Genomic DNA, 27,319 nt, shown 5'->3' with positions numbered 1-27,319 from the left:
CTTCTTTCTTGGGTTGTGTCTCATGTCAGATTCTAGCATGCCTTAGAATGGGCCAATGGCAGAGCTGTGAGGCCAGAGCTAGGCCAGGGAAAGATGGTGCATGAGCTGTTTGACAGGACCTTCACCAGGCAAAGCCAATGAGAGTCATGGTTTGGAGATATGGCTATGGTTTGGATATGCCAGATGAGGGAGATGGGAGTAAGGGAGGACTCACAAGTTAAAGTCAGAGCCGGAGGTTTTAGTGTTGGTCTTTGGATGCTGAGATGGCAACTGTGGGCATGGGCACGGCTAGTTCCACTTCTTAAAGTTAGGCAAGTAATTGTGAGCAGCTAAACCTTTATGCGGACATGTAATTAGTAAATGATTATTAGTGCGTATTTTTCTGTATCAATATCTGGTGACTCCTAAGAGAAAAAGGAGTTGTTTGAAGATGAGCACCCTAAATTTAAAAAAAAAAATGAGTATATAATGAAGCAAATGTGTATTCCACCTTTCCTATCTGCAGAAAATAACTCAGGGTGAAGAAGAAACTAACTGTGACAGTAAATACACACCTGCCTATTCCTGGCCTAAGTCTGAGAACCCAGAAGTAGAAAAATGGGCCAAGATGGTTGCAGCACAGTGTTCATATCTAAAGGAAAAACTAGAGAAGATGAGAGAAGGTATTGAATCCTCTGAATCCAATACATCTGATGAAGAACCAGTACATAGTACCTCTGGAGGAAGAACACGCTCAGCGGTAAGGAGTTCCCGCTAATTTAAAACATTCAGTATTTCATGATGAGGGGAAAGATGAATGTAGAAGGTCTCTCTGTGGTGCTGCAGAGATGTCAAGATGAAAGAACGCAGCTTGGAATGCGTCCTTGCACCTCCTGTTCTCTTAGTTCCAGGAATGTGCTTGTTAGACATCTCCTCAACTTCCCATGCAAGTAATTTAAGCCATGAAAATAGCAAACCTTCAGATTATCACGGTTTAAACACAAAAGAGGATTCTGATTCACTGATACAAAATTAAATGGTAATATCCACAAGGCAAGGAGGGTGGGAACTGGGAGTCATTACAGTTGCAATAATATTTGATGTAAGTAAACCAAAGCATAAGAAATCGGAAACTTGATATTAGACATAGACCTAAAGTACTAAATCCAAAGTCCAGTCATTTATGCACTTCCAAGGAACTTTTTATTTAATTGCAATAAAAGACACCTTATCTCTGTAAAGATACATGCATAGAATAGTTGAAATCTCATTTATTTCTCTAACTTGTTTTTACTTTAAATGTTTCAGAAATTTGTGTAGGTTTCATTTCTGCTTTAGGTCATTGAGAATGTCACAGAATGCATTTGATCACATTCACCCCCAGCTCCTCACAGATTACATCCCCTGCCCTACCCACCTAATTCTGTGTCTTCCGGTTTTTCTCAAAATCCCATCGAGTCAGATTTGTGTTGCCACCTACTGGAACGTGGTCCACCCACCAGGGACTACAAAGACCCTTACAGAAAACTACTTCTCCCTCTCCTTGCAGCAGTGATTGCCAGTAGCTCCTCAGCAGGGGCGGGACTTCAGGCCCACCTCACCTCTTCGTGCTGGGCCTTTCTCTGACTTGTGATCACACAGGCCTTGCACATGCTGCTGTGGCTGCTGTGGAGTTCTTCATTCAACTGCCCTGTTTGCCCAGAAAACACTGCTTTCTTGTAGTCATCTACATTATATGGCTCTGAAAGTCTTTCTGGCACCTCTTCTGCAATGATGCCTGAGCTTTAGGAGACGGTATGAGATAGGTGTTTCATTTGGCCCAAGCATTCTGCGGAGACCAGCTGTAGGTCTCTGTCAATCACCATCTACTGCAAAAGGAAGCTTCTCTGATAAGAGTTAATAGGGGCAGTTACCTATGGGCTTAATAAAATAGATAGGAGCCAGTTTAACACTGACCTCTATGGGTATTCCAAATGAAATATGCACATCTATCTACAAATGAAAGATATACAAATATATCTACAAATGAAAGAAAACTTACAATATTGTCTTTTGGGTCTGGGTTACCTCACTTGAAATGACTGTCTCAAGCTTCAACCATTTACCTGTGGATTTTATGACCCAATTTTCTTATCGACTGGATAAAATTCCGTTGTGTAAATCCACCACATTTTCTTTCTCTATTCATGAGTTGGTGAACATCCAGGTTCTTTTCATTTTTCTGACAATTGGGAATAAGACAGGAATGAACATGGATGAGCAAGTATCACTGTAGAAGGATCTCGCAGACTCGTTGGGTAGATGCCTAAGGCCTGGAATGGCAGGATCATGTGGTTGATTTATTCGTAGATTCACGAGGAACATCTGACTAATTTCCATAGTTGGCTACACCTTTTCGCACTCTCACCAGGAGTGAACACCTATTCCTTTTTCCCAACATCCAAGCCAGCAATTTTTGTCATTTTAGGAACCTTATCCATTCTGACTGGGATAAGATGAAATCTCAAAGTAGTTTTAATTTATATTTTTCTGCTGGCTAAGGATGCTGAACATTTAAAAAAAATTATTGGACTTTTGGTTTTCCTCTCTTGGAATCTATTTGTTTAGTTCCATGCTTCACTTTTTTACAAATTGGTTTGCTTGTTTCCTTGGTGCTTATGTATTTATTTGTTGTTTTTTTTTTCTTTTTCACTCTTTTTATTGATTCTTATTGAGTTTTACATTTTCCTCTGGTCCCCGCCCTACCTCTCCTCTTCACCTTCAACCCTTCCCTAAGGTCCCCATGATCCCAATTTACTCAGGAGATCTTGTCTTTTTCTACTTCCCATGTAGATTAGATCTATGTAAGTCCTTCTTAGTGTCCTCATTGTTGTCTAAGTTCTCTGGGATTGTTTGTTGCAGGCTGATTTTCTTTGCTTTATGTTTAAAAACCACCTATGAGTGAGTACATGTGATAATTGTCTTTCTGTGACTGGGTTACCTCACTTAAAGTAATGTTTTCTAGCTCCATCCATTTTCCTGCAAAATTCAAGATGTCATTATTTTTTCTGCTCTGTAGTACTCCACTGTGTAAATGTACCACATTTTCCTTATCCATTCTTTGGTTGAGGGTCATTTAGGTTGTTTAAAGGTTCTGGCTATGACAAACAAAGCTGATATAAACATAGTTGAGCACATATCCTTGTGGCACAATTGAGCATCCTTTGGATATATATATACAGTTCTTGAGGAAGGTTGTTTCCTAATTTTCTTAGAAATCGTCACACTAACATACAAAGGGGTTGTCCCAGCTTGCATTCCCACCAGCAATGTAGACGTGTTCCCTTTTCCCTACAACCTCTCCTGCATAATTTGTCATCAGTATTGTTGACCTTGGCCATTTTTTTATTTAAAAAGTAGAATTTTATTTTATTTTTTGCTTTTTAAAAATTTTTTTGTTGAAAACATTTCTGCCTCCTCCCCGCCTTCCATTTCCCTCCCCCTCCCCCCACTTCTCTCCCCATCCCCCCACTTCTCTCCCCCTCCCCCCACTCCTCTCCCCCTCTCCCCACTCCTCTTCCCCTCCCCCTATTCCATTCTTCCCCCTCTAGCTTCTGAAGAGCAGTCTGGATTCCCTGCCCTGTGGGAAGTCCAGGGTCCTCCCCCCTCCATCCAGGTCCAGGAAGGTGAGCATCCAAACAGGCTAGGCTCCCACAAAGCCAGTTCATGCAGTAGGATCGAAACCTAGTGCCATTGTCCTTGGCTTCTCTTCAGCCTTCATTGTCCACCATGTTCAGAGAGTCCGGTTTTATCTCATGCTTATTCAGTCCCAGTCCAGCTGGCCTTGGTGAGCTCCCAATAGATCAGACTCACTGTCACAGTGGGTCGGTGCACCCCTCGCGTTCCTGACTTCCTTGCTCATGTTCTCCTTCCTTCTGCTCCTCATTTGGACCTTGGGAACTCAGTCCGGTGTTCCAATGTGGGTCTCTGTCTCTATCTCCATCCATCGTCCGATGAAGGTTATAAGGTGATATTCAAGATATTCATCAGTATGGCTATATGCCCTATCATATGACAAAAGCATTTGTTCAGCTGTGTTCATAGCAGCATTATTTGTAATAGCCAGAACCTGGAAACAACCTAGATGCCCTTCAATGGAAGAATGAATGAAGAAAGTGTGGAATATATACATATTAGAGTACTACTCAGCGGTAAAAAACAATGACATCGTGAATTTTGCATGCAAATGGATGGAAATAAAAAACACTATCTTGAGTGAGGTAACCCAGACCCAAAAAGATGAACATTGGATGTACTCATTCATAATTGGTTTCTAGCCATAAATAAAGGACATTGAGCTTATAATTTGTGGTCCTAGAGAAGCTAAATAAGAAGGTGAACCCAAAGAAAAACATATAGTCATCCGCCTGGATAGGAAGTAGACAAGATTGCCGGGCAAAAACTGGGAACTTGGGAGTGAGGTGGGATGGGGGTAAGGGGAAATGGGGTGAGAAGAGTGAGAAGGAGAAGATGGGGGGAGCTTGGGGGAATGGTATGGTTGGGATAAAGGAAGGGTGGATATGGGAGCAGGGAAGTATATATCCTAATTAAGGGAGCCATCTTAGGGTTGGCAAGAGACTTGACTCTAGAGGGGCTCACAGGTGTCCAGGGAGATGTCCCCAGCTAGTACCTTGGGCAACTGAGGAGAGGGAACCTGAAATGACCCTATTCTATAGCCATACTGATGAAGATCTTGGCCATTCTTACAGGTGTAACATAGAATCTCAGAGTTGTTTTGATTTGCAGTTATCTGATAACTGATGATGTTGAACATTTCCTTAAGTATCTTTTAGCCATTTTAGATTCATTTGTTGAGAGTTCTCTGTTCAGGTCTGTACTTCATTTTTTTTTATTGGATTATGTGTTCTTGTGATGACCAATTTCTTAAGTTCGTTCTGTATTTCAGAGATCAGGCTCCTGTCAGATATGGGGTTAGTGAAGATTTTTCCCATTCTTTAGGCTGTAGTTTTGTCTTGTTGACCTTGTCCTATGCTTTACAGAAGATTTTCAGTTTCAGGAGGTCCCATTTATCAATTGTTTCTCTCAGTGTCTGTGCTGCTCGGGTTATATTTAGGAAGTGCTCTCCTGTAACAATGTGTTCAAGTGTACTTCCCACTCTCTATTCTATAAGATTGAGTGTGGCTGGCTTTATGTTGAGGTCTTTGATCCATTTAGACTTGAGTTTTGTGCATGGTGATAAATACGGGTCTATTTTCATTCTCCTACATATTGATATCCAGTTTTGGCAGCACCATTTGTTATATATGCTTTCTTTTTTCTATGTGATACTTTTTGATTCTTTGTCAAAAACAGATATTTGAAGGAGTGTGGATTAATATCCAAGTCTTCTATTCAGTTCCATTGGTCCACCTGTCCACCAATACTAGGCTGTTTTTAGTACTGTAGCTCTGTAGTAGAGTTTGAAGTCAGAGATTGTGATGCCTCCAGAAGTTCTTTTGTTGTAAAGGATTGTTTTGGCTATTCTGGGTTTTTTGCTTTTCCATATGAAGTTGAGTACTGCTCTTTCGAGGTTTGTGAAGAATTTTGCTGGGATTTTGATGGGCATTGCATTGAATCTGTAGATTACTTTTAGTAAAATTGGTATTTTTACTATGTTAATTCTCCCCACTCAAGAGCATGGGAGGTCTTTCCACTTTCTGGTGTCTTCTCCAATTTCTTTCTTCAAAGATTTCAAATTCTTGTCATACAAGTCCTCCACTTGTTTTGTTAGAGTTACTCTGAATATTTTATGCTATTTGTGGCTACTGTGAAGGGTGTTGTTTCTCTGACTTCTTCCCCAGCTCGTTTATCATCTGTGTACAGGAGGGCTACTGATTTTTTTTAAATTAATCTTGTATCCTGCTATGTTACAGAAAGTGTTTTTGAGTTGTAGAAGTCCTTGGTAGATTTTTTGAGATCACCTATGTAAACTATCATATCATCAGCAAACAGTGAGAGTTTGACTTCTTCTTTTCCGATTTGTATCCCCTTGATTTCCTTTATGTGTCTTATTGCTCTAGCTAGGACCTTTAGAACTATATTGAATAGATATGGAGAGAGTGGACAACCTTGTCTTGTTCCTGATTTCAGCGGAATCGCTGGGAGTTTCTCTTCATTTAGTTTGGTGTTGGCTGTTGGCTTGCTGTGTATTGCCTTTATTATGTTTAGGTATGTTCCTTGTATCCCTGCTCTCTCCAAGACCTTTATCATGAAGGGATGTTGCATTTTGTCAAAAGCTTCTGTGGCATCAAATGAGATGATCATGTGGTTTTTATTTATTCAGATTGTTTATATGGTGGATTATGTTGACAGATTTTCATATGTTGAACCATCCCTGCATCTCTGGGATGAAGTTGACTTGATCATGGTGGATGATGGTTCTGATGTGTTCTTGGATTTGATTTGCCAATATTTTGTTTAGTATTTTTGTATCAATGTTCATGCGTGAGATTGGTCTGTAATTCTCTTTCTTGTAATGCCTTTCTTTGGTTTGGGTATCAGGGTAATTGTAGCCTCATAAAAAGAGTTCAGCAGTGTTCTTTCTGTTTCTATTTGTGGAATAATTTGAGGAGTATTGGTATTAGTTCTTCTTTGAAAGTCTTGTAGAATTCTGAGCTGAAACCATCTGATCCTGGGCTTTTTTTGGTTGGGAGATTTTTGATGACTGTTTCTTTTTCTTCAGCAGTTATAGGTCTATTTAATTTGCTTATCTGGTCTTTATTTAATTTTGGTAAGTGATATTTATCCAGAAAGTTGTCCATTTCCTGTAAGTTTTCCAATTTTGTGGAGTGCAGGTTTTAGAAATATGACCTGATGATACTCTGTATTTCCTCAGTGTCTTTTGCTAACTATCCCTTTTCATTTCTGATATTGTTAATTTGGATATTCTCTCTCTAACTTTTGGTTAGTTTGGATAAAGGTTTGTCTATTTTGTTGATTTTCTCGAAGAACCAACTCTTTGTCTCATTGATTCTTTGTATTGCTTTCTTTATTTTTATTTTGTTGATTTCAGCTCTCAATTTGATCATTTCCTGCCATCAAGTTCTCTTAGGTGAGTTTTGCTTCTTTTTGTCCTAAAGTTTTAAAATGTTCTCTTAGTGTAGGATTTTTTTCAGCTTCTTTACGTAGGCATTTATTGCTATGAACTTTTCTCTTAACACTGCTTTATTTTGTCCTATAAATTTGGGTATGTTGTGTGGTCATTTTCATTGAATTTTAGGAAGTCTTTAATTTCTCCTTTTACTTCTCCCTTGACCCATTGATGATTCTGGTGAGCATTGTTTAATTTCCATGTGTTTGTGGGTTTTCTGGAATTAGTACTGCTGTTGACTTCTAGTATTAAACCATGGTGATCTGATACGGTACATTGGGTTATTCCATTGTTTTGTATTTGTTGAGGTTTGTTTTGTTTCCAAGTATGTAGTCAATTTTTGAGAAGGTTCCATGAGGTACTGAGAAGAAGGTATATTCTTTTGTGTTTGGATGGAATATTCTATACATGTCTATTAGTCCATTTGAGTCCTAACATAAGAAATAAATTAGTTCTCTTATTTCTCTGTTCATTTTTTTTTTTTTGGTTTTTCGAGACAGGGTTTCTCTGTGGCTTTGGAGCCTGTCCTGGAGCTAGCTCTGTGGACCAGGCTGGTCTCGAACTCACAGAGATCCGCCTGCCTCTGCCTCCCGAGTGCTGGGATTAAAGGCGTGCGCCACCATCGCCCGGCTCTGTTCATTTTTTTTTTGACTGACACGTCCAGTAGTGAGAGGAGAGTGTTGAGGTCTCCCACTATTAGTGTGTGGGGTTTAATGTATGATTTAAGCTTTAGAAATTTTTCTTTTACATATGAAGGTGTCTTTATTTTGGGGGCATAGATGTTCAGTATTGAGATTTCCTCTTAATCGATTTTTCCTGTTAGTAATATGAAATGACCTTCTATGTCTCTTTAGATTGATTTTAGCTTGAAGTTTATTTTGTTAGATATTAGGATAGTTACACCCACTTGTTTCTTAGGTTCATTTGATTGGTATATTTTTCCCAACCCTTTACTCTGAGACAATGTCTGTCTTTGTGGTTGAGATGTTTTTATATATGCAGAAGTAGGATGGATTTTGTTTTCATATCCAAACTGTTAGCCTGTGCCTTTTTATAGGTGAGGTGAGTTATTTACATTGGGGGATATTAATGACCAGTGATCGCTATCTCCTGTTAATTTAGTTTTCATTGTTGATGATGTTAATTTGTGTGTTTTTCCCTCCTTTCCTTGGGATTTGCAGTTCTTAGACCATCAATTGTCTTTGTTTTGTTGGTATGGTCAACTTCCGGGGGTTGGAGTTTTCCTTCTGGTATTTTGTGTAGGGCTAGGTTTGTGGATAGTTACTGGTGAAATTTAGTTTTGTCATAAAGTATCTTGTTTAGTCTTTCTATTGGGATTGAAAGTTTTTTCGGTATTGTACTGGGCTGGCATCCATGGTCTCTTAATGTCTGCATAATGATTGACTACAATCTTCTGACCTTCATTGTCTCCAATGAGAAGTCAGGTGTAATTCTGATAAGTCTGCCTTTATATGTTACTTGGCCTTTTACTTTGCATCTCTTAATATTCTTTCTTTAATCTGTATATTTTGTGTTTTGATTATTATGTGGCAAGAGGGCTTTTTTTTATCTAGTCTATTTGTTGTTCTATAAGCTTCTTGGATCTTCATAGGCATATCTTTCTTTAGGTTGGGAAATTTTCTTCTATAATTTTGTTAAATATATTTTCTGTGCTTTTGAATTGAACTTATTCTCCCTCTTCTATACCTATTATTCTTAGATTTGACCTTTTCACGGTGTCCCATATTTCCTGGATATTTTGCATATTTCCTGGATATTTTTGGGTTAAGCTTTTGTTAAATTTAATGCTTTCTTTAACTGATCAATCTATTTCCTCTATTGTATTTTCAGTACTTGAGATTCTCTCTTCTATCTCTTGTATTCTGCTGTTCATGCTTACATTTGTGGTTCCTGATCGTTTCTCATGACTTCTGTTTTTATAGTTCCCTTGGCTTGTGTTTACTTTATTGCCTCAATTCCTCAATTTCAGTTTTCAAGTCTTGAATAATTTCTTTCATATGTTTTATTTCTTTTTCTTGATTTTCTTTAAGGGATTTGCTTATGTCTTTGTGTGTGTGTGTGTGTGTGTGTGTTTTTCCCTCCATTTCTTTAAGGGAATTTCTTATTTCCTCTCTAAGAGTTTCAAACATTCTCTTGAAGTTCTTTTTAGGTCAATTTCTTCTGCTTCGTCTATATTAGGTTGTTCAGGTTTCACTGTTGTAGAGTTTTTAGGTTTTACTGGTGTTGTGTTGCTCTTTGTGGTGTTGCATGTGGTTGGGGCTATCTGAGATTCTGTTGATTAATTTTCTAGAGGCTAGTGAATCCAAAGCTCAGATGTTTTTTTCTTGTGGTACAGTCAGTGCCACAGTTCTAATTACCCCATTGGTTACTCTGTGTTCCTGGAGATAGCTCAGCACTACTGTGCTTTGCCCTGCTCCCTTGGAGTTTGCTGTCTCAGGACTACTTTAGCCTAGGTTACCGGCTTTGACCTGTTCCTGTAAATCCTGGTCTGGATCACCTCCTGCAGAAATCCCTGGCTTGGAATTGATCCAGCAATGGTCTCTGGTTCCTGTCTACTGACTCGGAGTTCCCAGGCTTGGGTTTGCCTGGCTCTGGCTTACTCCCTCAGAGGTCTCAGACTCATACTTGGACCCACAAAGATTCTAGGCTCCTGCCTATTCCCTTTGATGTCCCAGACTAATGCCTGGACCCACAGAGGTCCTGGCTCAGGCCTACTCCTCCTGAGGTCCCAGACTCACGCCTGGCCCCACAGAGTAGTTTCCTGCCTACTCTCTCAGAGTTCTCAGATTCACACCCAGACTGGCAGAGGTCCTGGCTCAGACCTAGTTTCTAGGAGGTCCTAGACTCATTTTAGACCCACAGGGGTCTTGGCTTAGGTCTACTCCCTTGAAAGTCCAAGATTCATGTCTGGATCCTCAGCAGTCTCTGGCTCTGGCTCACTCGCTCAGCGGTTATGCTCCTGTACCTGTTCTAGTGGAGTTCACTGTCTCTGGACCAGGTTGCTAGCTCAATCCTACCTAGCCTGCCAGTGTCCCAGGACTGGGTTGGCTTCTGGCTTCTGCTCCCACAAAGCTTGCTTCCTCAGGCCCACTCCATCCTAGGTAGCCAGTTCAGTCCTACTCCTGTGGAATTTGTTTCCTCAATCCTGCTCAGGCCCAAGGTGGAGATCCTTGTCTCAGGCCTACTTTGGCCTAGGTTACTGACTTTGACCTGTTTCTGTAAGGTCTCTGGTTCCGGTCTACTGCCTTGGAGTTCCCAGGCCCGGGTGAGACCAGAACTGCAGAGGACCTGGCTCAGGCTTACTCCCTTAAAGGTCTTAGACTTCTGTTAGTTCTTTTTATATTCTAGACAGCAGCCTTCTGGTAAACGTTCTGTAGGTTGCCTCTTTTTACCAATTATGGTTTCTTTTGCTATACAGAAACTTTTCTCTTTCATGTGTTCCCATTTCTCAGTCATTGGTCTTAATGCTTGTATTATCAGGGTCTTGTTCAAAAAAAATCCTTTCCAGTGCCCATAAATGCAAGTGTATTCCCTATTTTTTTTCTACCAAATTCAGGATACCAGATGTTCTACTTAATTTTTTATGTTTATTTTTTATGTTTATTTTTGTGTAACATTCCTGGCTATTCTGTAGCTCCCTTTGTAGACCAGGCTGTCTCAGACTCAATGAGATCCTCCTGCCTCAACCTCCCAAGTGCTGGTATTAAAGGAGTGTACCACCACTTCCTGGACCAGAACTTATATTAAGGTCCTTCTTAGGTATAAGTTTGAGTTCTGTTCACAGTGAAATGATAGAATCGAGTTTTATTCTTCTACATGTATCTTCCCTATTTGACCAGTACCATTTGTTGAAGATACTGTCTTTATAAGGTGTGTTGTTGTTCTCTTTGTCAAAAACCAGGTAGCTGTGTAAGTGTAAGTTATGTATACACACACACAAACACACACACATTTTTAGTTGTCTTCAGTGTATCTTGCAAATATACCTTCTGGAGACCATATGCATTTTGCAATTAAAGCTATCATTCTCTCATGTCGTGATTGAGTTGTGTCTTACAAGTTATTTGGGTGCCTCAGAGTTCACGGAAGAACATGAAGACATTGCCCTTTACTGCTCCCTAATGCTTGTCTGCCTAATATTCTGTTCTGTTATCATTTTTCTCCATGATAGTAAATAGTGTCTGGTAAATATCACTGAAACACTGAATGTTTTATAGGCTCTCACCTAAGCCAAATTATCTCAGCTCTTAATGATAGCCGAATGATTTGTGGGTAGCTGAGCATAGATACAGATACATTTTACTATTAATTACCAATTGCTTTCTTCTTTCTCTATGTCAATAACTTTTATCTTGAAAAGTTATAGTCATTTTAAAACACAAGCACCTTAAATAAAGAAAAACCCTAAACTAAGAAAAAGCAAATCAGATTTATCTTCCGTCTTCTCATCAGCAGAACATGTTCCCAAAACCAGAAATAAGGAATGAATATGGGAGAGAATACTTCCCATCAGAACATATCTTTGCAAAAAGGAGTGAGGAAGAGGAGTGGGCCCATTTGAGTTCAGTTCTATACGCCATCAGTTGCAAACTCATCGACATAGATTTTAATAAGAAAATCAAGAAAATGTTCGAAACGCCTGAAAGTACCATCTGTTCTAATAAAGTGCCAATTCCTGATAAACCTAAAGTGAGAACACACTTAAAGGTAATTCTGTTCCCTCTGATCTGAAAATTTGCATATTTGAGTGTGTAAGAAACGAAACATGTGAATTGACCATCTCTGCAGTAGGATAGAGGTTTTCCAAACAATAGTAAAACCCAAATCATGAAAATAACTAGACTCTGTAAATCACAAACTAAAAGTCAAACATGCTTTTAATACTATATGAAAAATTCATGCAATAATACTGAAAGTAAATAATAGTAAACACAAAGGCCCAGGAGTCATTACAGTTGACATGAAAAGAACCAACATGGTGTCTCTGCAAGAGATAATAGAAAAAGCACATGGTAAGGAATCAGTGATTAGCCAGGAGACACTTGACAAAGTCTAGTAAACCAAAAGCACCCAGGCTTCCATGGTCATGTGACTGACATGAAAATGGCACCATAGTTTTTTTTTTTCTTTACTATTGACTTACCTACTTGAATAGTTGAATACTTTGGCTTGTTTCTCCCTTGCTTTTACATTAAATATTTCAGAATTTGTAGAAGCTTGCATCTTAAAAGTATAAGTTTATTGATTTTTACAAACATTTACCTTCTTCAATCCATATGTATGCACTTTTACAAACAAGTTCCTTTCACTATGTGTATATTGACTCAGTTGTGCCTCAGATTTCAAGTACCAAACTGAAGATGCTGACTTTTACTACTTCCTGATTCTTACCTGCCCATCACTCTGTTCTGTTAGCTGTTGTCTTCATCCAAGTAAATGGCTCTATGACATTGAAGAGTAACTTTATTTGGGAAAGTTTCGCCATCAAATTCCCTGTGGGCAAGTGTGTGGGACATTTTCTTGCTTAATGATTGGTTTGTGGGGGCCCAGTTCAGGATGGACAGTGATACCTCTGGACATACAGACCTGGGTTGTATCTGAAAACAGACTGAGAAAGTCATTAGGACCTAACCAGTAAGCAGCTAATGCTCCATGGCTCCTCCTTGAGTTCCTACTGGAGTTTCTGTCCTGACTTCTCTCAGTGGATTGTGGCCTGGGATATAGAAGTGAAATAATTCATTTCCTCCCATGTTGCTTTTGATCATGGTTTTTATCACAGCAACAGAAAGAAAACTGAGACATCCATTGAGCCATGACCCGAGTCTCATCTTGCAGCTTTTTTTTGAGAAAATGGATATTAAAAATGAAAATATTTCACATACACATATTTGCTTTCTACACACTGTTCAAAATCAAGTCACCAAAAGAGACATGTGGCCCCAAGGGGATATATGTAGTTACTTATATACCCTGAATTAGCCATCAAAATTCCAGATTTCTTCAACAAGCTGGATTATAGTTCCTTGTAAGGAACTGAATCCATAGTTCCAGGACAGGCTCCAAAACCACAGAGAAACCCTGTCTCGAAAAACCAAAAAAAAAAAAAAAAAAAACAAAAAAGATAGAATTGAATCCAGTGTGTTTTGAGCCATGTCAGTAAACTGATCCATGCAGAAGGTTTCCCTTCTATCTGAGTCACACCTGTTCATTGGATTGCTAAAGATCCAATTTTTGATTTATTCTTAATTAATATTTTTTCAAATAAAAATATAAATACATTATTACTTCATTTCCCCCAACTCCTACCATACACTCCCCTTGCTCTCAAACTTATGACTTTTTTCTTTATGATGTTAAGCACACACACACAGATACACACTCCTAAATGTATGAGTACACCCTCTTCAACCAGTATAATATTACATGTATCATATGATCTCAGGATGGACCTCCAGTATTAGATAATTCATTGTGGGAGGCATGTCTCTGGGGAAGACCATCTCTCCATCCCTCAGTAGTCCCCATTTTCCACAGTTCTTTATATACAGGTGAGGCTCCATGACTTAGTGTGTCTATTGGTGCCATCTCTGTTCAGGTCATGTTTAGGTGGCCATGTTGATAAGACTAGATGATTGTAGCTACTTTGGTCTTCCTAGGAGACACAATCTCAAGCAAATGTCATCTACTCTCTCTGTAAAAGTAACTAAATGAAATGTGCACGTGACCTGGTCAATTTATCACTCTACATGCAATTCCTATCAGCCATATCTGAATTTTCCTTCATAAAGCATTGTATGTTTGTTCATCTCTAATATTTTGCTAATATTTATCTAGAAATATTTTGTAAGGCATAAAATCTTTACAATAAACTATCTAATTTTTTAAATAAAAATGTCGGAAGAGATAGCACAGAATGTAAATCCCTTACTATTCCATCAAGAGGACTTGAATTTAGTTCCCAGAACTCATACAGCAACATACAACCACCTGCATTTACAATTCCAAGGGATCTAATGCCTGATACAGGTCTCTAAGAGATCAGCACACACATGATGCATGTTCAAATTATTGGGCACACATGTACATAAACAAATTAAACTAAACATACACTCTCAGAATCTAGTAATTTTTCATGAAATCTTATCTTAAACTGTCTTTACATTTGAGGTAAACTTTATCCTGAAAAATTTACTTTGTCTCACTTGTATAATGTCCCCTAATGATGGATGTATGATAAGTTTAGGCCTCCTGAGTATGTGATTGGCATTATGAACAATGTGTCTGTAGTAACCAGCACGTTAGGATAAGTTAAAAAGAGGTCATTCTCCAGGATGCCATTGTAGTGCTATTACCATTCACACTCATGCCAAGTTTATAGATTTAGTTCTGCCCCAGTTTCTAATTGTCTCTAGTGCCTGTAATGAGAGATAAAATCAACACTTAGCCAGGGATCTCTGCAGAAAGAGATCTAAGGAAACACACCTCCTTATATACATATACATATACATATACAGACATAAAAATTGTTAAATGGAGTTATTTATAACAGGGCAACAATGACCCAACTAGATATCAAAGGTGAAAAATACAAAGTCCATTGTTCAAGAATAAATTTGTAATGTTAAAAATCATGCAATTTACTATTTTAGGCAAATTTAATATACAATAAAATATATTTTTTCAGTTAATACTGAGTAAGTTTGTTGGATCATGGTTATACTTCTACTCCAGGCTAAGGTAAATCATTTTCAATGACTGACTATAGCCTAGTGATTTGAATAGCCAAACATATGAAGAAACAAAAGTGTTAAAAATGAGCTCTCTACTTTCCCAATCTGTTTCCTATACGTGCAAGGACAAAGCCACTTTGAAAAAGCATTCCCAAACACCACCACCACCACCAGCACCACCACCAACACCAACACCAACACCACCAACAACAACAATAAATTTGTGAGGAAAGCCAAGCAAACTAATCTCCTTTTTCTCATCAGCAGAAAATGACTGATAGAAAAGATGCACAAGTGCATTCAAGACTTCCTTCGGTCAAGAGGAAGGAGGACATAAAGGAGCAAGCTGATTGCCATTGCACACGATGGAAGGAACTCCTCAGAAATGACATAAAAGAAATACTGAGGGAGGAATTGGCTGTAGAGAATGCAAGGATGAGGAAACTTTTCAGAAAGGATGTAGAGGAAATTATGGGACAAGTCAGGAATGAATTAAGCCGAATGTGTATGGAGCAGGTAGCTCTGCTGAAGGAGCAGGCAAAGGAGATACAACAGGAGCAGTACTTATGGCTGAAGGACCTCTTCAGAAGGGACCTAAAAGAGATGGTTTGTGAAGAGATTAAAAACTTATTTATTTATTTATTTATTTAGTTAGTTAGTTAGTTAGTTATTATAGATTTCTGCCTCCTCCCCACCACCGCCCCCCATTTCCCTCCCCCTCCCCCAACCAACTCCTCCTCCCTCAGCAGCCCAAAGAGCAGTCAGGGTTCTCTGTCTTGTGGGAAGTCCAAGGATCTCCCACCTCCTTCTAGGTCTAGTAAGGTGAGCATCCAAACAGCCTAGGCTCCCACAAAGCCAGTAGGTGCAGTAGGATCAAAACCCAGTGCCATTGTTTTTGACTTCTCATTGTCTGCTATGTTCAGCGAGTCCGGTTTTATCTCATGCTTTTTTTAGACCCAGTCCAGTTGGCCTTGGTGAGTTCCTGATAGACCATCCCCATTGTCTCAGTGTGTGGGTGCACCCCTCGCAGTCCTGAGTTCTTTGCTCGTGCTCTCTCTCCTTCTGCTCCTCATTAGGGCCTTGGGATTTCAGTCCGGTGCTCCAATGTGGGTCTCTGTCTGTGTCTCCTTTCATCTCCTGATGAAGGTTAATATCCAGAAGGATGCCTATATGTTTTTCTTTGGGTTCACCTTATTTAGCTTCTCTAGGATCACGAATTATAGGCTCAATGTCCCCTGTTTATAGCTAGAAAGCCATTATGAGTGAGTACATGCCATGTTCCTCTTTTGGGGTCTGGCTTACCTCACTCAGGATAATGTTTTCTATTTCCATCCATTTGCATGCAAAATTCAATAAGTCATTGTTTTTTACTGCTGAGTAGTACTCTAATATGTATATATCCCATACTTTCTGCATCCATTCTTCCATTGAAGGGCATCTAGGTTGTTTCCAGGTTCTGGCTATTACAAACAATGCTGCTATGAACATAGTTGATCATATACTTTTGTTGTATGATAGGGCATCTCTTGGGTATATTCCCAAGAGTGGTATTGCTGGGTCCTGGGGTAGGTTGATCCCAAATTTCCTGAGAAACTGCCACACTGCTTTCCATAGTGGTTGCACAAGTTTGCATTCCCACCAGCAATGGATGAGTGTACCCCTTACTCCACATCCTCTCCAGCAAAGGCTATCATTGGTGTTTTTGATTTTAGCCATTCTGAATGGTGTAAGATGGTATCTCAAAGTTGTTTTGATTTGCATTTCCCTGATCGCTAAGGAGGTTGAGCATGACCTTAAGTGTCTTTTGGTTTTGTGACCTACTCTTGCATTGAAGAGGTGGATGCTGCAGTGTGTGCTTGGCCACACAAAGTTGATGGGCGTGTGGTGGAACCAAAGAGAGCCATTTCTAGAGAGGATTCTGTAAATTCTGGTGCCCATTTAACAGTGAAGAAAATCTTTGTTGGTGGTATTAAAGGGGATACAGAAGAGTATAACCTGAGAGACTACTTTGAAAAGTATGGCAAGATTGAAACCATAGAAGTTACGAAGACAGGCAGAGTGGGGAAAAAGAGAGGATTTGCTTTTGTGACTTTTGATGACCATGACACAGTTGATAAAATCGTTGTTCAGAAATACCACACTATTAAGGGGCAAAATTGTGAAGTGAAAAAGGTCCTTTCTAAACAAGAGATGCAGTCTTCTGGATCCCAGAGTGGTGGATCTGGCAATTTTATGGGTCGTGGAGGCAACTTTGGAGGTGGTGGAGGTAATTTTGGTCGTGGTGGAAACTTTGGTGGAAGAGGAGGCTACGGTGGTGGAGGTGGTGGCGCAGAGGTAGTTATGGAGGTGGTGATGGTGGATATAATGGATTTGGAGGTGATGGTGGCACCTATGGTGGTGGTCCTGGTTACAGCAGTAGAGGAAGCTGTGGTGGTGGTGGTGGACCAGGCTATGGAAACCAAGGTGGTGGATATGGTGGTGGTGCAGGAGGAGGACATGACAGTTACTATGAAGGAGGAAATTTTGGTGGAGGTAACTATGGTGGTGGGAACTATAATGACTTTGGAAATTATGGTGGACAATAGCAATCAAATTATGGACCCATGAAAGGGGGCAGTTTTTGTGGAAGAAGCTTAGACAGTCCTTATGGTGGTGGCTATGGATCAGGTGGTGGATGTGGTGGATATGGTAGCAGAAGGTTTTCAAAAACAGCAGAAAAGGGCTACATTTCTTAGCAGGAGAGAGAGAGTGAGGAGTTGTCAGGAAAGCTGCAGGTTACTTTGAGACAGTCATCCTAAATGCATTAGAGGAACTGTAAAAATCTCCAGCCAACCCTTAAAGTACCAGCTGGGAACTAAGCTGTATGATTTTAATCTTTCTCTACTGACAGAGAGAACAGGTTCCTGTATCAACCCCAAAGCTTAGAAAGAGAACCATTAACCAGAATGGAACCTTTGCAATTAGGGTTTTATTCTATCATTGATTTCCCTCTCACAGAGGACAGTAGACTGCATTAGAACTTGTTGTAGCACAGCTAGGCCATGTACGTGCGCAACACGTTCACAATGTGTAGTTTGAAATAAAAAATCTCCATTGTTTCTGTTTGCTCTCCTTTGGACAGAGGGCTCAATTTGCTTGACCCTCTTTCCTTGCCTTTTAAAAATGTTTCACACTGATACTAGACTACTTTTGAAGAACACATCTGATATTTCTTACACATCCATTTCTGTTGTTGGTTGGTTTCTGCCTCTGTGCAATAGATGTGTTTAACTTTATTCACTAATTATTGTCCCCAAAGCTTTATAGCATCTGCTTCTCCTTTTCCCTAGAAGCAGCTGTATTCATATAATTGTGTGTCTCTTGTTGTTGACACTCTTAATATCTCTGCTCCTACTGTCTGTGATCTCAAGTCAAATCTAATATGTACAATTAGAAATCATATATGACTTTACCCCTAAATACCTTGAGATAGTAAAAATTGTTCAATACTTAACAACTAAAACTCTTCACATATGCCTATTTTTAAGAAAAAAAATCCTGTAAGCATGCTAAAATTAAAAAATTTCAATTACAGTTATTAAAATGAAGTAAAAATACTATGTAATACTTTAAGAATCATTGTCTTGGGGCTAGAGAGATGGCTTAGTGGTTAAGAGCATTGCTGGCTCTTCCAAAGGTCTGGAGATCAATTCCCAGCAACCACATTGTGGCTCCCAACCATCTATAATGGGGTCTGGTGCTCTCTTCTGGCCTGCAAGCATACACACAGACAGAATATTGTATACATGATAAACAAATAAATATTTTTTAAAAAGAATCATTTTCTTCCATTTACATGTATAGTTTAAGATAGAAAATCATTAATTTGAAATATATTAATTATTAATTTGAGGAAGAGAATTATTGTTTATTAAACACTCTTGGGTAGTAGTATTGCAAGTTCTCTGAGGAAATATTCATGCAAGGTCAAACCTTTAGTTGTGAGACTTGTTTTTACATGTTACATCTTATCTAATTCGTGTTTGTGGATATGTGACACATCATGACATAAATATTTCAATCAACAATGACAAAAATCATGGCTTCATGATTTATAGTCAGTTCTAGGAGAAAGTAATTCATTTTCAGTTCCTAGTGATTTGACACAAAATGGGCATATGTGAGGAAGTTTAACTGTTAAGTATTGAACACTTTTTACTTTCTCAGGGTTTACAACTTGTGACTTGTAAAGATAATTTTAAAAATAAGCACCTAGAGATAAGAAAAATTCTGCTAGGAAACCAAGCAAATGAACCCTTCACCTTCCCTCCTGCAGAGAACTGCTCCAGAACACACAAAAAAGAAAACCTATAAAGGAGCCCATGACAGTGCCCCTTCACGTTCAGGAAAGCCCTTGGTGGAAACAGATGAGGAAAGTGTGGATGGCCAGAATGATTCCCACTGCATGCCTCTAAAGGATCTCATCAAAGAAGATTTAAAAGAAAATTTTCGTGAAATTCTTGAAAAATATAAATACAATACATGTATGAAGAAAGAACTACCTCATATCTTTAAAGGAAGAAAACAGCTAAGGGTAATCACCTTGAATTTTATTTTACTTTTCTTATTGATTGTTATTAAGCTCTACATTTTTCTATGCTCCCCTCTTTAAGGGTTTCTATCATCTTCATAAAGTTATATTTAATGTCGTTTTCTTCTGCCTTTTCTGAGCTAGGATGTTCAGGTCTTCCTATCATGCGACCACTGCGATCTGGTGTTACCATGTTGTGTTTTAGGTTGTTAAATGTATTCTTGTATTGGTGCCTACCCATTTCTCCTTCCAGTTGGTGCTGGCAGTGTGCTTGCCTCTTGCTCCAGTCTTTACAGTTGGTGTCTGTGTCTCAGGGATCCTTTCTTGACTGATCATTGAAGTTGCTCTCTGTGTCTTAGGGAGCTGCTTTTGGCTGGCTTCATGCAGTTGCTTTCTGTATCTCAGGATGCAGCTGAGTTCTCTGGGAATGGGTGAGTTTGGCAGTGGAGTGGGACTTGAAGAGTACAGGGTCTGATCAATGGTGGGTGTTGGACCAGCATGCCTGCAGGTGGCTTGCCTGCTGGCCTCCTAGGGAAGTTGAGGTAGGTGGAAGAGGGGTCCAGGGTTTAGCCCTGGGTTCTAGGACCTAGAGACTGACTGACCAGCAGGGAGCTGGTCATTCACCTCTTGGTCTGCTCTGTGCAGCTGCATTCTGTGCCTCAGAGATCCTCTGAGTTCACAGGAGATGGATGGGTTTGGGTGTCCAGTGGGATGTTTAGATGGCAGGGTCTGTCTGATTGATGGGGGATTTGGAGCAGCCTACCTGCAGGAAACTTTCCTGTTGGCCTGCTAGTGAAGTTGTGGCAGATGGGGGAGCATCCTAGGGCCTCGGGACTGGGCTGTCCAGCCGGGAAGCAGTTCACTAAACTTTTGGTACATTCTGTGCCTTAGGGATCCTCTGAGGTCACAGGGGATAGCTAATGATGCCGTAAGTAGCAAAACATGCATGAATATATTTAACTTTTTCTTCATCCAAACACTGTAATATGTAATGTCAGAGTCATTTTGAAAACAATCCACCTCCTCTTATTCAGAAAATATCTACAGAACAAAAACTAAAGAAGAAATATGACAGCAAGTCCCTATACTCAGAGCAACCTGCTACCAAGACAGTGAAAAAAGTAGAACATGAACATGGTGCACTGCAGTATGTACATCTTACGGAAGTCATGAAAAAAGATTTAAAAGTGGGAACTCGGGAAGTTCTTGAAAAATATAAAACTAATGTTTGCCCCAAGGAAGACGCTCTACCCCATGTCTCTAAGAAAAAAACAAGATGTGAGGTAAATCTAATTAAAAAAAATCAGTATATTTTGTTTAAGGGCAAACACACATCCGTAAGCCCATGTCTGCACTGCTGCAGAGTGTTTAGACAACAGGACCCAACTTTGTACATGTCCCTCGTGTCAAGTGACACGCCTCCTCCAACAAGGCCACCCCTCTGAATACTTTACCAAAAGTATGCCAACAACCGTGGAGCAGGCTTTCAAAAATCTGACCCTGTAGGACCCATTCCCATCAGACCAGAATTGTTCATTTCCACATGTCAGGTCAGTATTATCATGAAAGTTGTATGCAATGTGTTCACTGGAACTAGACCATGAAAGACTGCACTCTATGCAGATAAACCCAACAGGTTTATATATAACCCTGCAACATATATAGTCTATAGTGTGTCCATTTGTTTTGCTTTTAGTTTAATTGGTGTTTTATTCTTTATTATTTTTACTAAAGTTTGTCTGTTGCCAATTATGGAATTTCACACAAAAGGCTTGCATTCACTGTCAAGGCTTAAGATTTTTAGATTGAATGAGGTAGTATGTTTTACACGAGGAGTACTTTGTCAGGGTTAAAACCATGTCATTCACTTTTGAAAGAATTAACAAATATGTTAACAAAATACAAATGAAATAAGATGTTCATTCAAGTCAACACTGAGTAGGTTAGGTTGGTTGGATCAAGTTTCTCTCTCAGTCTATGCTAAGCTTTAAATTATTTACATTTACTACTGATAGTCAGTGATTTTTTTGAGTAGCTAAATATATAAAAAATTTCTGTTAAATATTATGTAGTTTCTTAATTTTTATGTGCCCATATCTTGTAAAATGTAAAGAAAAAAAAGCATTTTGAAAACAAGTGCAGCAAAACACAGAGCCCATGAGTGTGAATCAGAGTAACCCTCCATTTTCTCAGCTGTGGAAAACAACTCAGAAACGAGAAGTGGAGAAGAACTCCAATGTTGAGTGTGCTTCTCTGCGATCAGGGCCTTCTGTGAAAGCAGATGAGGTGACAATAGGTGAGCAGAGTGCACAGCAGTGTAAGCACCCTAAAAAGTACATCAGAAAACACTTAAAGGAGATGCTTTGTGAACAGTTTGGAAAGGCTGAATTTATTATCATCCTGAGGAGAGCAGTATCCATGCAGGTGATTCCCACCATGTTGGAAAGCACAGTATTTTACTGTGAGATAGGAGATGCTCTAGATGGCTGTCTTTTCAAGACTGTGGATTGTTCCAACAAAAAGACCTAGCCTTGAAAATGTTCTTGCATCTTTCTTATATTCTTCATCACAGAAATCCACTGGCCAGTCATCTTCTGAGATTCAAGTGAAAGTGACTGGACTGTAAGAGCAACAGCCCAGGAAGTTAACACACTTTATACCAGAAGGAGAATTTTAAACTAATATGGATTTTTCATGGTGATACAGAAAGAAAATGATAAAGGTTTTCAGTATAATGACTATGGAGTAGTTAACTATGATGATGGAGAAGCACGTGAAAGGAAACAATATCTTTGATAAGCAAATGATTAGAATATAAACTCCAATATCACTAGTTGCAAAAGAATATTAGACATGCCAGAGTTTCTAAGCCAAAGGGCTGTAGCTTCCATTCTTCAAAGAAACAATTCATGTGTCTGAAATGAAAGAGATATCACTTTTCTGCTAAATGCACTGAAAACCAGCTAGCACAGGACTTCCCCTATAATTGCAGTATAAAGTCGCAGACCTGAGGTATAAAATATCAGTCCTCCACCACATGCTAACAAATTACCAAACAGAAGTCTGCGTAAAGAGGTACAGTCAAACAAGGTTTACAATGACAGACATGTTACCAGATGATGCTTGGCTTTGGAGAAAAAGAAAGTTTACATGCCAAGGAGGGGATGTTGATCATGGTTTTCTCTTTATAATTTTCATTCTGAACTGTTAATAAATAAACCCAAATACATATATGGGTCAGCAACACAGCTCAGAAAATTAGAAAACTTGCCTTGTAAACCTAATGACCCAAGGTGCATCCCAGGAAGCACTATAAGTTGAAAGTGTCTGACATATGTAATTCCAGCACCCCCAAATCCAGTTGGAGGCTGAGAGCATAGAACAGCTCTGAAACCCACAAGCCAGTCACACTGGAACACACTGAGCAGCAAAACAGTGAGAGACCCTGCTTCATCCAGGGAAGGGGGAGCCAGTGCCTGAAAGTTGTTCTCTGCTCTTCACACACACAGCAGAATAGCACACACAAACACGCACGTGCGCACATGCACGCATGCATGCCCACCCCCATTGACACACGTCTTCCAATAAATTTACACCTTCTAATCTTTTCAAAATACTTCCATTCAATGGGGACCAAGCATTCAAATGTTTAAATGTATTGGATTTTGTTTCATTCAAATCACCATAGTGGTGCTGGAATAGGCCACTGCTCACACATGCAACAGGTCTTGATTAAGGAGTGAGAGGAGGGCAGGTGTCCCCAGAATCCATGCTTGCAGCTCAGCAACTCCCCTCTGCCGTGGTAGAGGCATGCTTTGTTCATTCACCTTTGTTCATGCATGTTCAGGTCACCTACACTGATTTTCCCCAGGGTCCCAATGAACAACTGGGAAAGGCTCTGGAAAAAGACTATTGCAGTGCAGAAGGGAGAGTTTCCTTTCGTTGCTGATGCTCCTCATTGTCATATTCCATTAATCAGCTGGGATCTAAAATCCAGGTCACATATTTGGAGAGGACACCTTTTGTCCTCTTCTTTTTATGTCTTCCTGTTATACAGAGGATGGTGATGTTGGGTAGCAAAGAGCAGAGGAAGAAAGGCAAAAGTTGAGCAGGTCCCCTTTTGGGGTTTCTGAAAATCCGGGGCCTTTTACTCAAAGAGAGGAAGTAGAGGTCACAGGATATCAGTGGCTGTAATGTTAAAATTAGACTGAACAATAAAGATTTGGGGACTGAAATCAAAACTGCGACATTAACAAAGTGTTAAAATGAATAAAATTGTAAGCAATTTAATGAGAAGTAATTTCTCAATATTTCTTTAAAGGTTGAAGTGATGGAGTCAGGATATATATATATACCCCATTTTAGTTCATTTGAGCATAGAATTGCTGCAATGAAGGCTACTGAACGCTACGCTGAGTATGCAGTTAACAGTGGCATGGACAAGACTCTCAAGGCTTAACTGACTCTCCCACTTGATACTGAGGTTTCTGCCCTTCCCATTGTTGTTGACTGATGACATGTTGAGACACTAAATTCTACATTGGTGGTCTGCAGAATATTACCAAGAAGCTTTCAGTAGAAAGAATGATGATCAGGGTAAGTCAGCCCGCAAACAGTGGTTTAAAATAGATTTTGTCCTCGAAAATTAATTCTCTTTGGTGCTAATACTTATGATTAATAAACTTCATGCTTCGTATAGGGCTATATAGGCTTTACCTGGTACCAGAAAACAACTAATTCTTTTATTCCCATATATATTGAAAACATATCACATAAAGTCAGTTCAGTCCACCAAAACTGACTAAGTCGTGATAGTTGGCTCATGGTTGCCTCCTATTCTAGAATGAGAATTGTTTTCTCTCCCAGTGATAACTTTGTGTTTCTGAGTGGCTAAGCATCTACACAGATACACAATTGTTAAATACTAGTCAGTGTCGGCCTTTCTGTGGTCATACACTGACTTGTGAGGATAACATCATCTTGGAGACAATCACTCTAACACAAGCAGCACACGAGGAAACAAACAACAAAAAGAACTTCCAGTTCACACACCTACTTAGACACAAGGATTTGATGATCCTATATAAGATGCTACCAATGATGACACTGACGATGCTGCCCATCACCATCCTGATGATGCCACCAACGTTCCTGGTGACACTGCTAATATTCTTGCTTTTCTTTCTAGTTGCTGCTGCAGTTGATCAACAGTAACTTGAAGCAATCAAGTTAATACGTATATTGAAACTGTTGTTTTTTTGAGACAGGGTTCCTCTGTGGTTTTGGAGCCTGTCCTGGAACTAGCTCTTGTGGACCAGGCTGGTCTCGAACTCACAGAGATCCGCCTGCCTCTGCCTCCCGAGTGCTGGGATTAAAGGCGTGCGCCACCACCGCCCGGCCTTGTAGATTGAAACTGAAATGGGCAATGCTGACATGCATGGGCAGCCAAGATATGGCAGTTCTGACCATATTGGGTTACATGGTCTAAGATGATGAGAATGGATTACCAGATCTCTCCCTCAATATCTGTATTAGAAAGAAATGAAAAACATATAGAAATTTTAAAGGAAATATATTTTTCTAAAAGAGGACACTGTACTTATTAAACTCTGCACACAATTGTTAATAGTTTTCAATTAAAATATACTATGCAAAAGTTTTAAACTGTTTCTTGGCATTAGATAAACTGAAACTGTGACTACTCCATGGTAAGGAAATGGGAAAGTTTTTATTGAGAGAGAGAAAGAGATAGAGAGAGAGAAAGAGAGATCAACTTGAGGCATCAGGAAGAGCTCAGAGCAGAAAAAGTAGTAGACTGAACATGGTCAGTAGATTGGAACTGGCTGTGAGAGAAGCAGGAGAGAGAGAGAGAGACAGAGAGAGAGAGAGAGAGAGAGAGAGAGAGAGAGAGAGAGAGAGAGAGAGAGAGAGAGCAGGGTTATAAGGGGAATGAGAAGTCTGTGAACTGGAAGTAGTTTAATAGGATAGAAAGTGAGAATGGCTTTTACATTCTGAATTGTGTAGCAGGTACCTGTGATACTATGGGAGCCTGGAGGCCAGTGTGAGCTGTGGTGTGCTAATGGGGAGCACAGGGAGCCACTTGTCCTTCCAGCTGGTCATAAGTGAAAGTGACTCCTTGTGGTAGAGGGGGAGACAGCTTCACAACTTCCTGGGGAATGCTGGCTTTTTATATACCCTGCAGAAATCCTCCAGTAGTCCAGACTGAACTCAATTCTGGATCAGTGGACTACTTTTAGAGCTTTGAGACTTGGAGGTTCCTTTGAACATAACAGGCATCAATAAACTTCACGGATTTGCAAGTCAAAAACCAACCTTGTTGAGGATTACATACTCTAACATGTATAAAAACGCCAGCCAAGCAATGATGTTGTCCTTCAGTAATAGAGTTAAAGTGTGGTCACTTACTTGCAATTTCTTTTCTTTTAATTTTAAGACACCCCTTCTCCCATCACCTATTAATTGGCCATAGTAACTCACTGCATGATGAAATGATGGTCCAGGTTTATGGAGGTCTTGTGAAGATAATCACATGAATGCAGTCATTGTGTAGTGTACACCATTTCGCAGTATTTATCTACAACCTCTGCCTCCGTGTTCAAAAGTAGTCCCTGAATCTTGGAGGGTGTGATATAGCTATTGTGTTGAGGTCTGAGCACTAGACATATATGTATCCTCTGTGTCTTGACCAGCTGTGAGTCTGCATTCACCATAGCTCACTGCATAGATATGTGTCTCTGAAGAGGGAGGATAGATGCTCCAATATACAGTTATAAATGTTAAGTATTTAGAAGGCAAGTTGGTACTATGTCATTAAAACCAAACAATAGAGGTTCTCTCCTAGGGTCCATTGAGTGGATTAAACACATCAACAACTAACTCTGAGTCACTATCAGTGCATCAGTGTTACATAAGGAAAGAAATAGGAGCCCGTTCCCTTAGAATCATTTAACCAAGAGCACATCTAGATTTGGATTCTCTGCTCAATGCTCCCTGTGTCCTCTGCCCTCTGTTGCATGAATCTGAATCTGTGCCTGTCTAGAGAAGTCTGTCTCATGAGTCTGCCCCTGTGTGTGTGTCTGTCCCTGTGTGTGACTGTCCCTCTTACTGCTCTCCCTCTCTCTCTCTCTCTCCTCTCATTGATCGACACAGAAAGCAACACAGAGGAAAGGAGTGGGATACTTTACAGAATCATTCATAGAGTCTTTCAAGGAAGTAAGCCAATGATTACAACCAGTCCCAACTGACCAACACAGATTAACAGTTGTGGGTAAACATCATTATTTTCTTTCTTTCTTTCTTTTTTTTTTTTTTTTTCGTTTTTCGAGACAGGGTTTCTCTGTAGCTTTGGTGCCCGTCCTGGAACTAGCTCTTGTAGACCAGGCTGGCCTCAAACTCCCAGAGATCCACCTGCCTCTGCCTCCCAAGTGCTGGGATTAAAGGCATGCGCCACCACCGCCCGGCGACATCATTATTTTCTGACTAACATCTAAACGCTGCTGAACTCAACATTTTTTGTGAATATTCGGTTTATTTTTTCTTTTCTTTTCAAAAGAAAACAATCTTTTTTTCATTTTATATACCAAACCTTGTTCCCACTCCCTTTCCTCCTCCCATTCCCTCCAACTCTCTCCCACTGCCCCCCATCAACTCTTCAGAGAGGGTAAGCACAATGCTTTGGGGAAGGTCCAAGCCCCTCCCTACTATATCTAGGCTGAGCAAGGTATCCATCTAAAGAGAATGGGCACCCAGAAAGCCAGTATAAGCAGTATGGATAAATCCTGGTGCTACGTCCAGTGGCCCCAAAGTCTTCCCTAGCCATACAACTGTCACCCACATTCAGTGGAACTAATTTGAACATAAGCTGGTTCT

At 39.8% G+C, this 27,319-nt stretch overlaps 1 pseudogene; it reads left to right on the top strand.

Annotated features, from left to right (window-relative positions):
* Positions 1-17,594, top strand: part of LOC130863155 (heterogeneous nuclear ribonucleoprotein A3-like) — a 36,067-nt pseudogene extending 18,473 nt beyond the window's left edge.
* The last annotated feature ends 9,725 nt before the right edge of the window (positions 17,595-27,319 follow it).

This window comes from Chionomys nivalis, chromosome 20 (assembly GCF_950005125.1).
Source record: "Chionomys nivalis chromosome 20, mChiNiv1.1, whole genome shotgun sequence".
Lineage (NCBI taxonomy): Eukaryota > Metazoa > Chordata > Mammalia > Rodentia > Cricetidae > Chionomys > Chionomys nivalis.
Note: the sequence above shows the minus strand (reverse complement) of the source record. Positions and strands in the feature narration are given on the sequence as shown.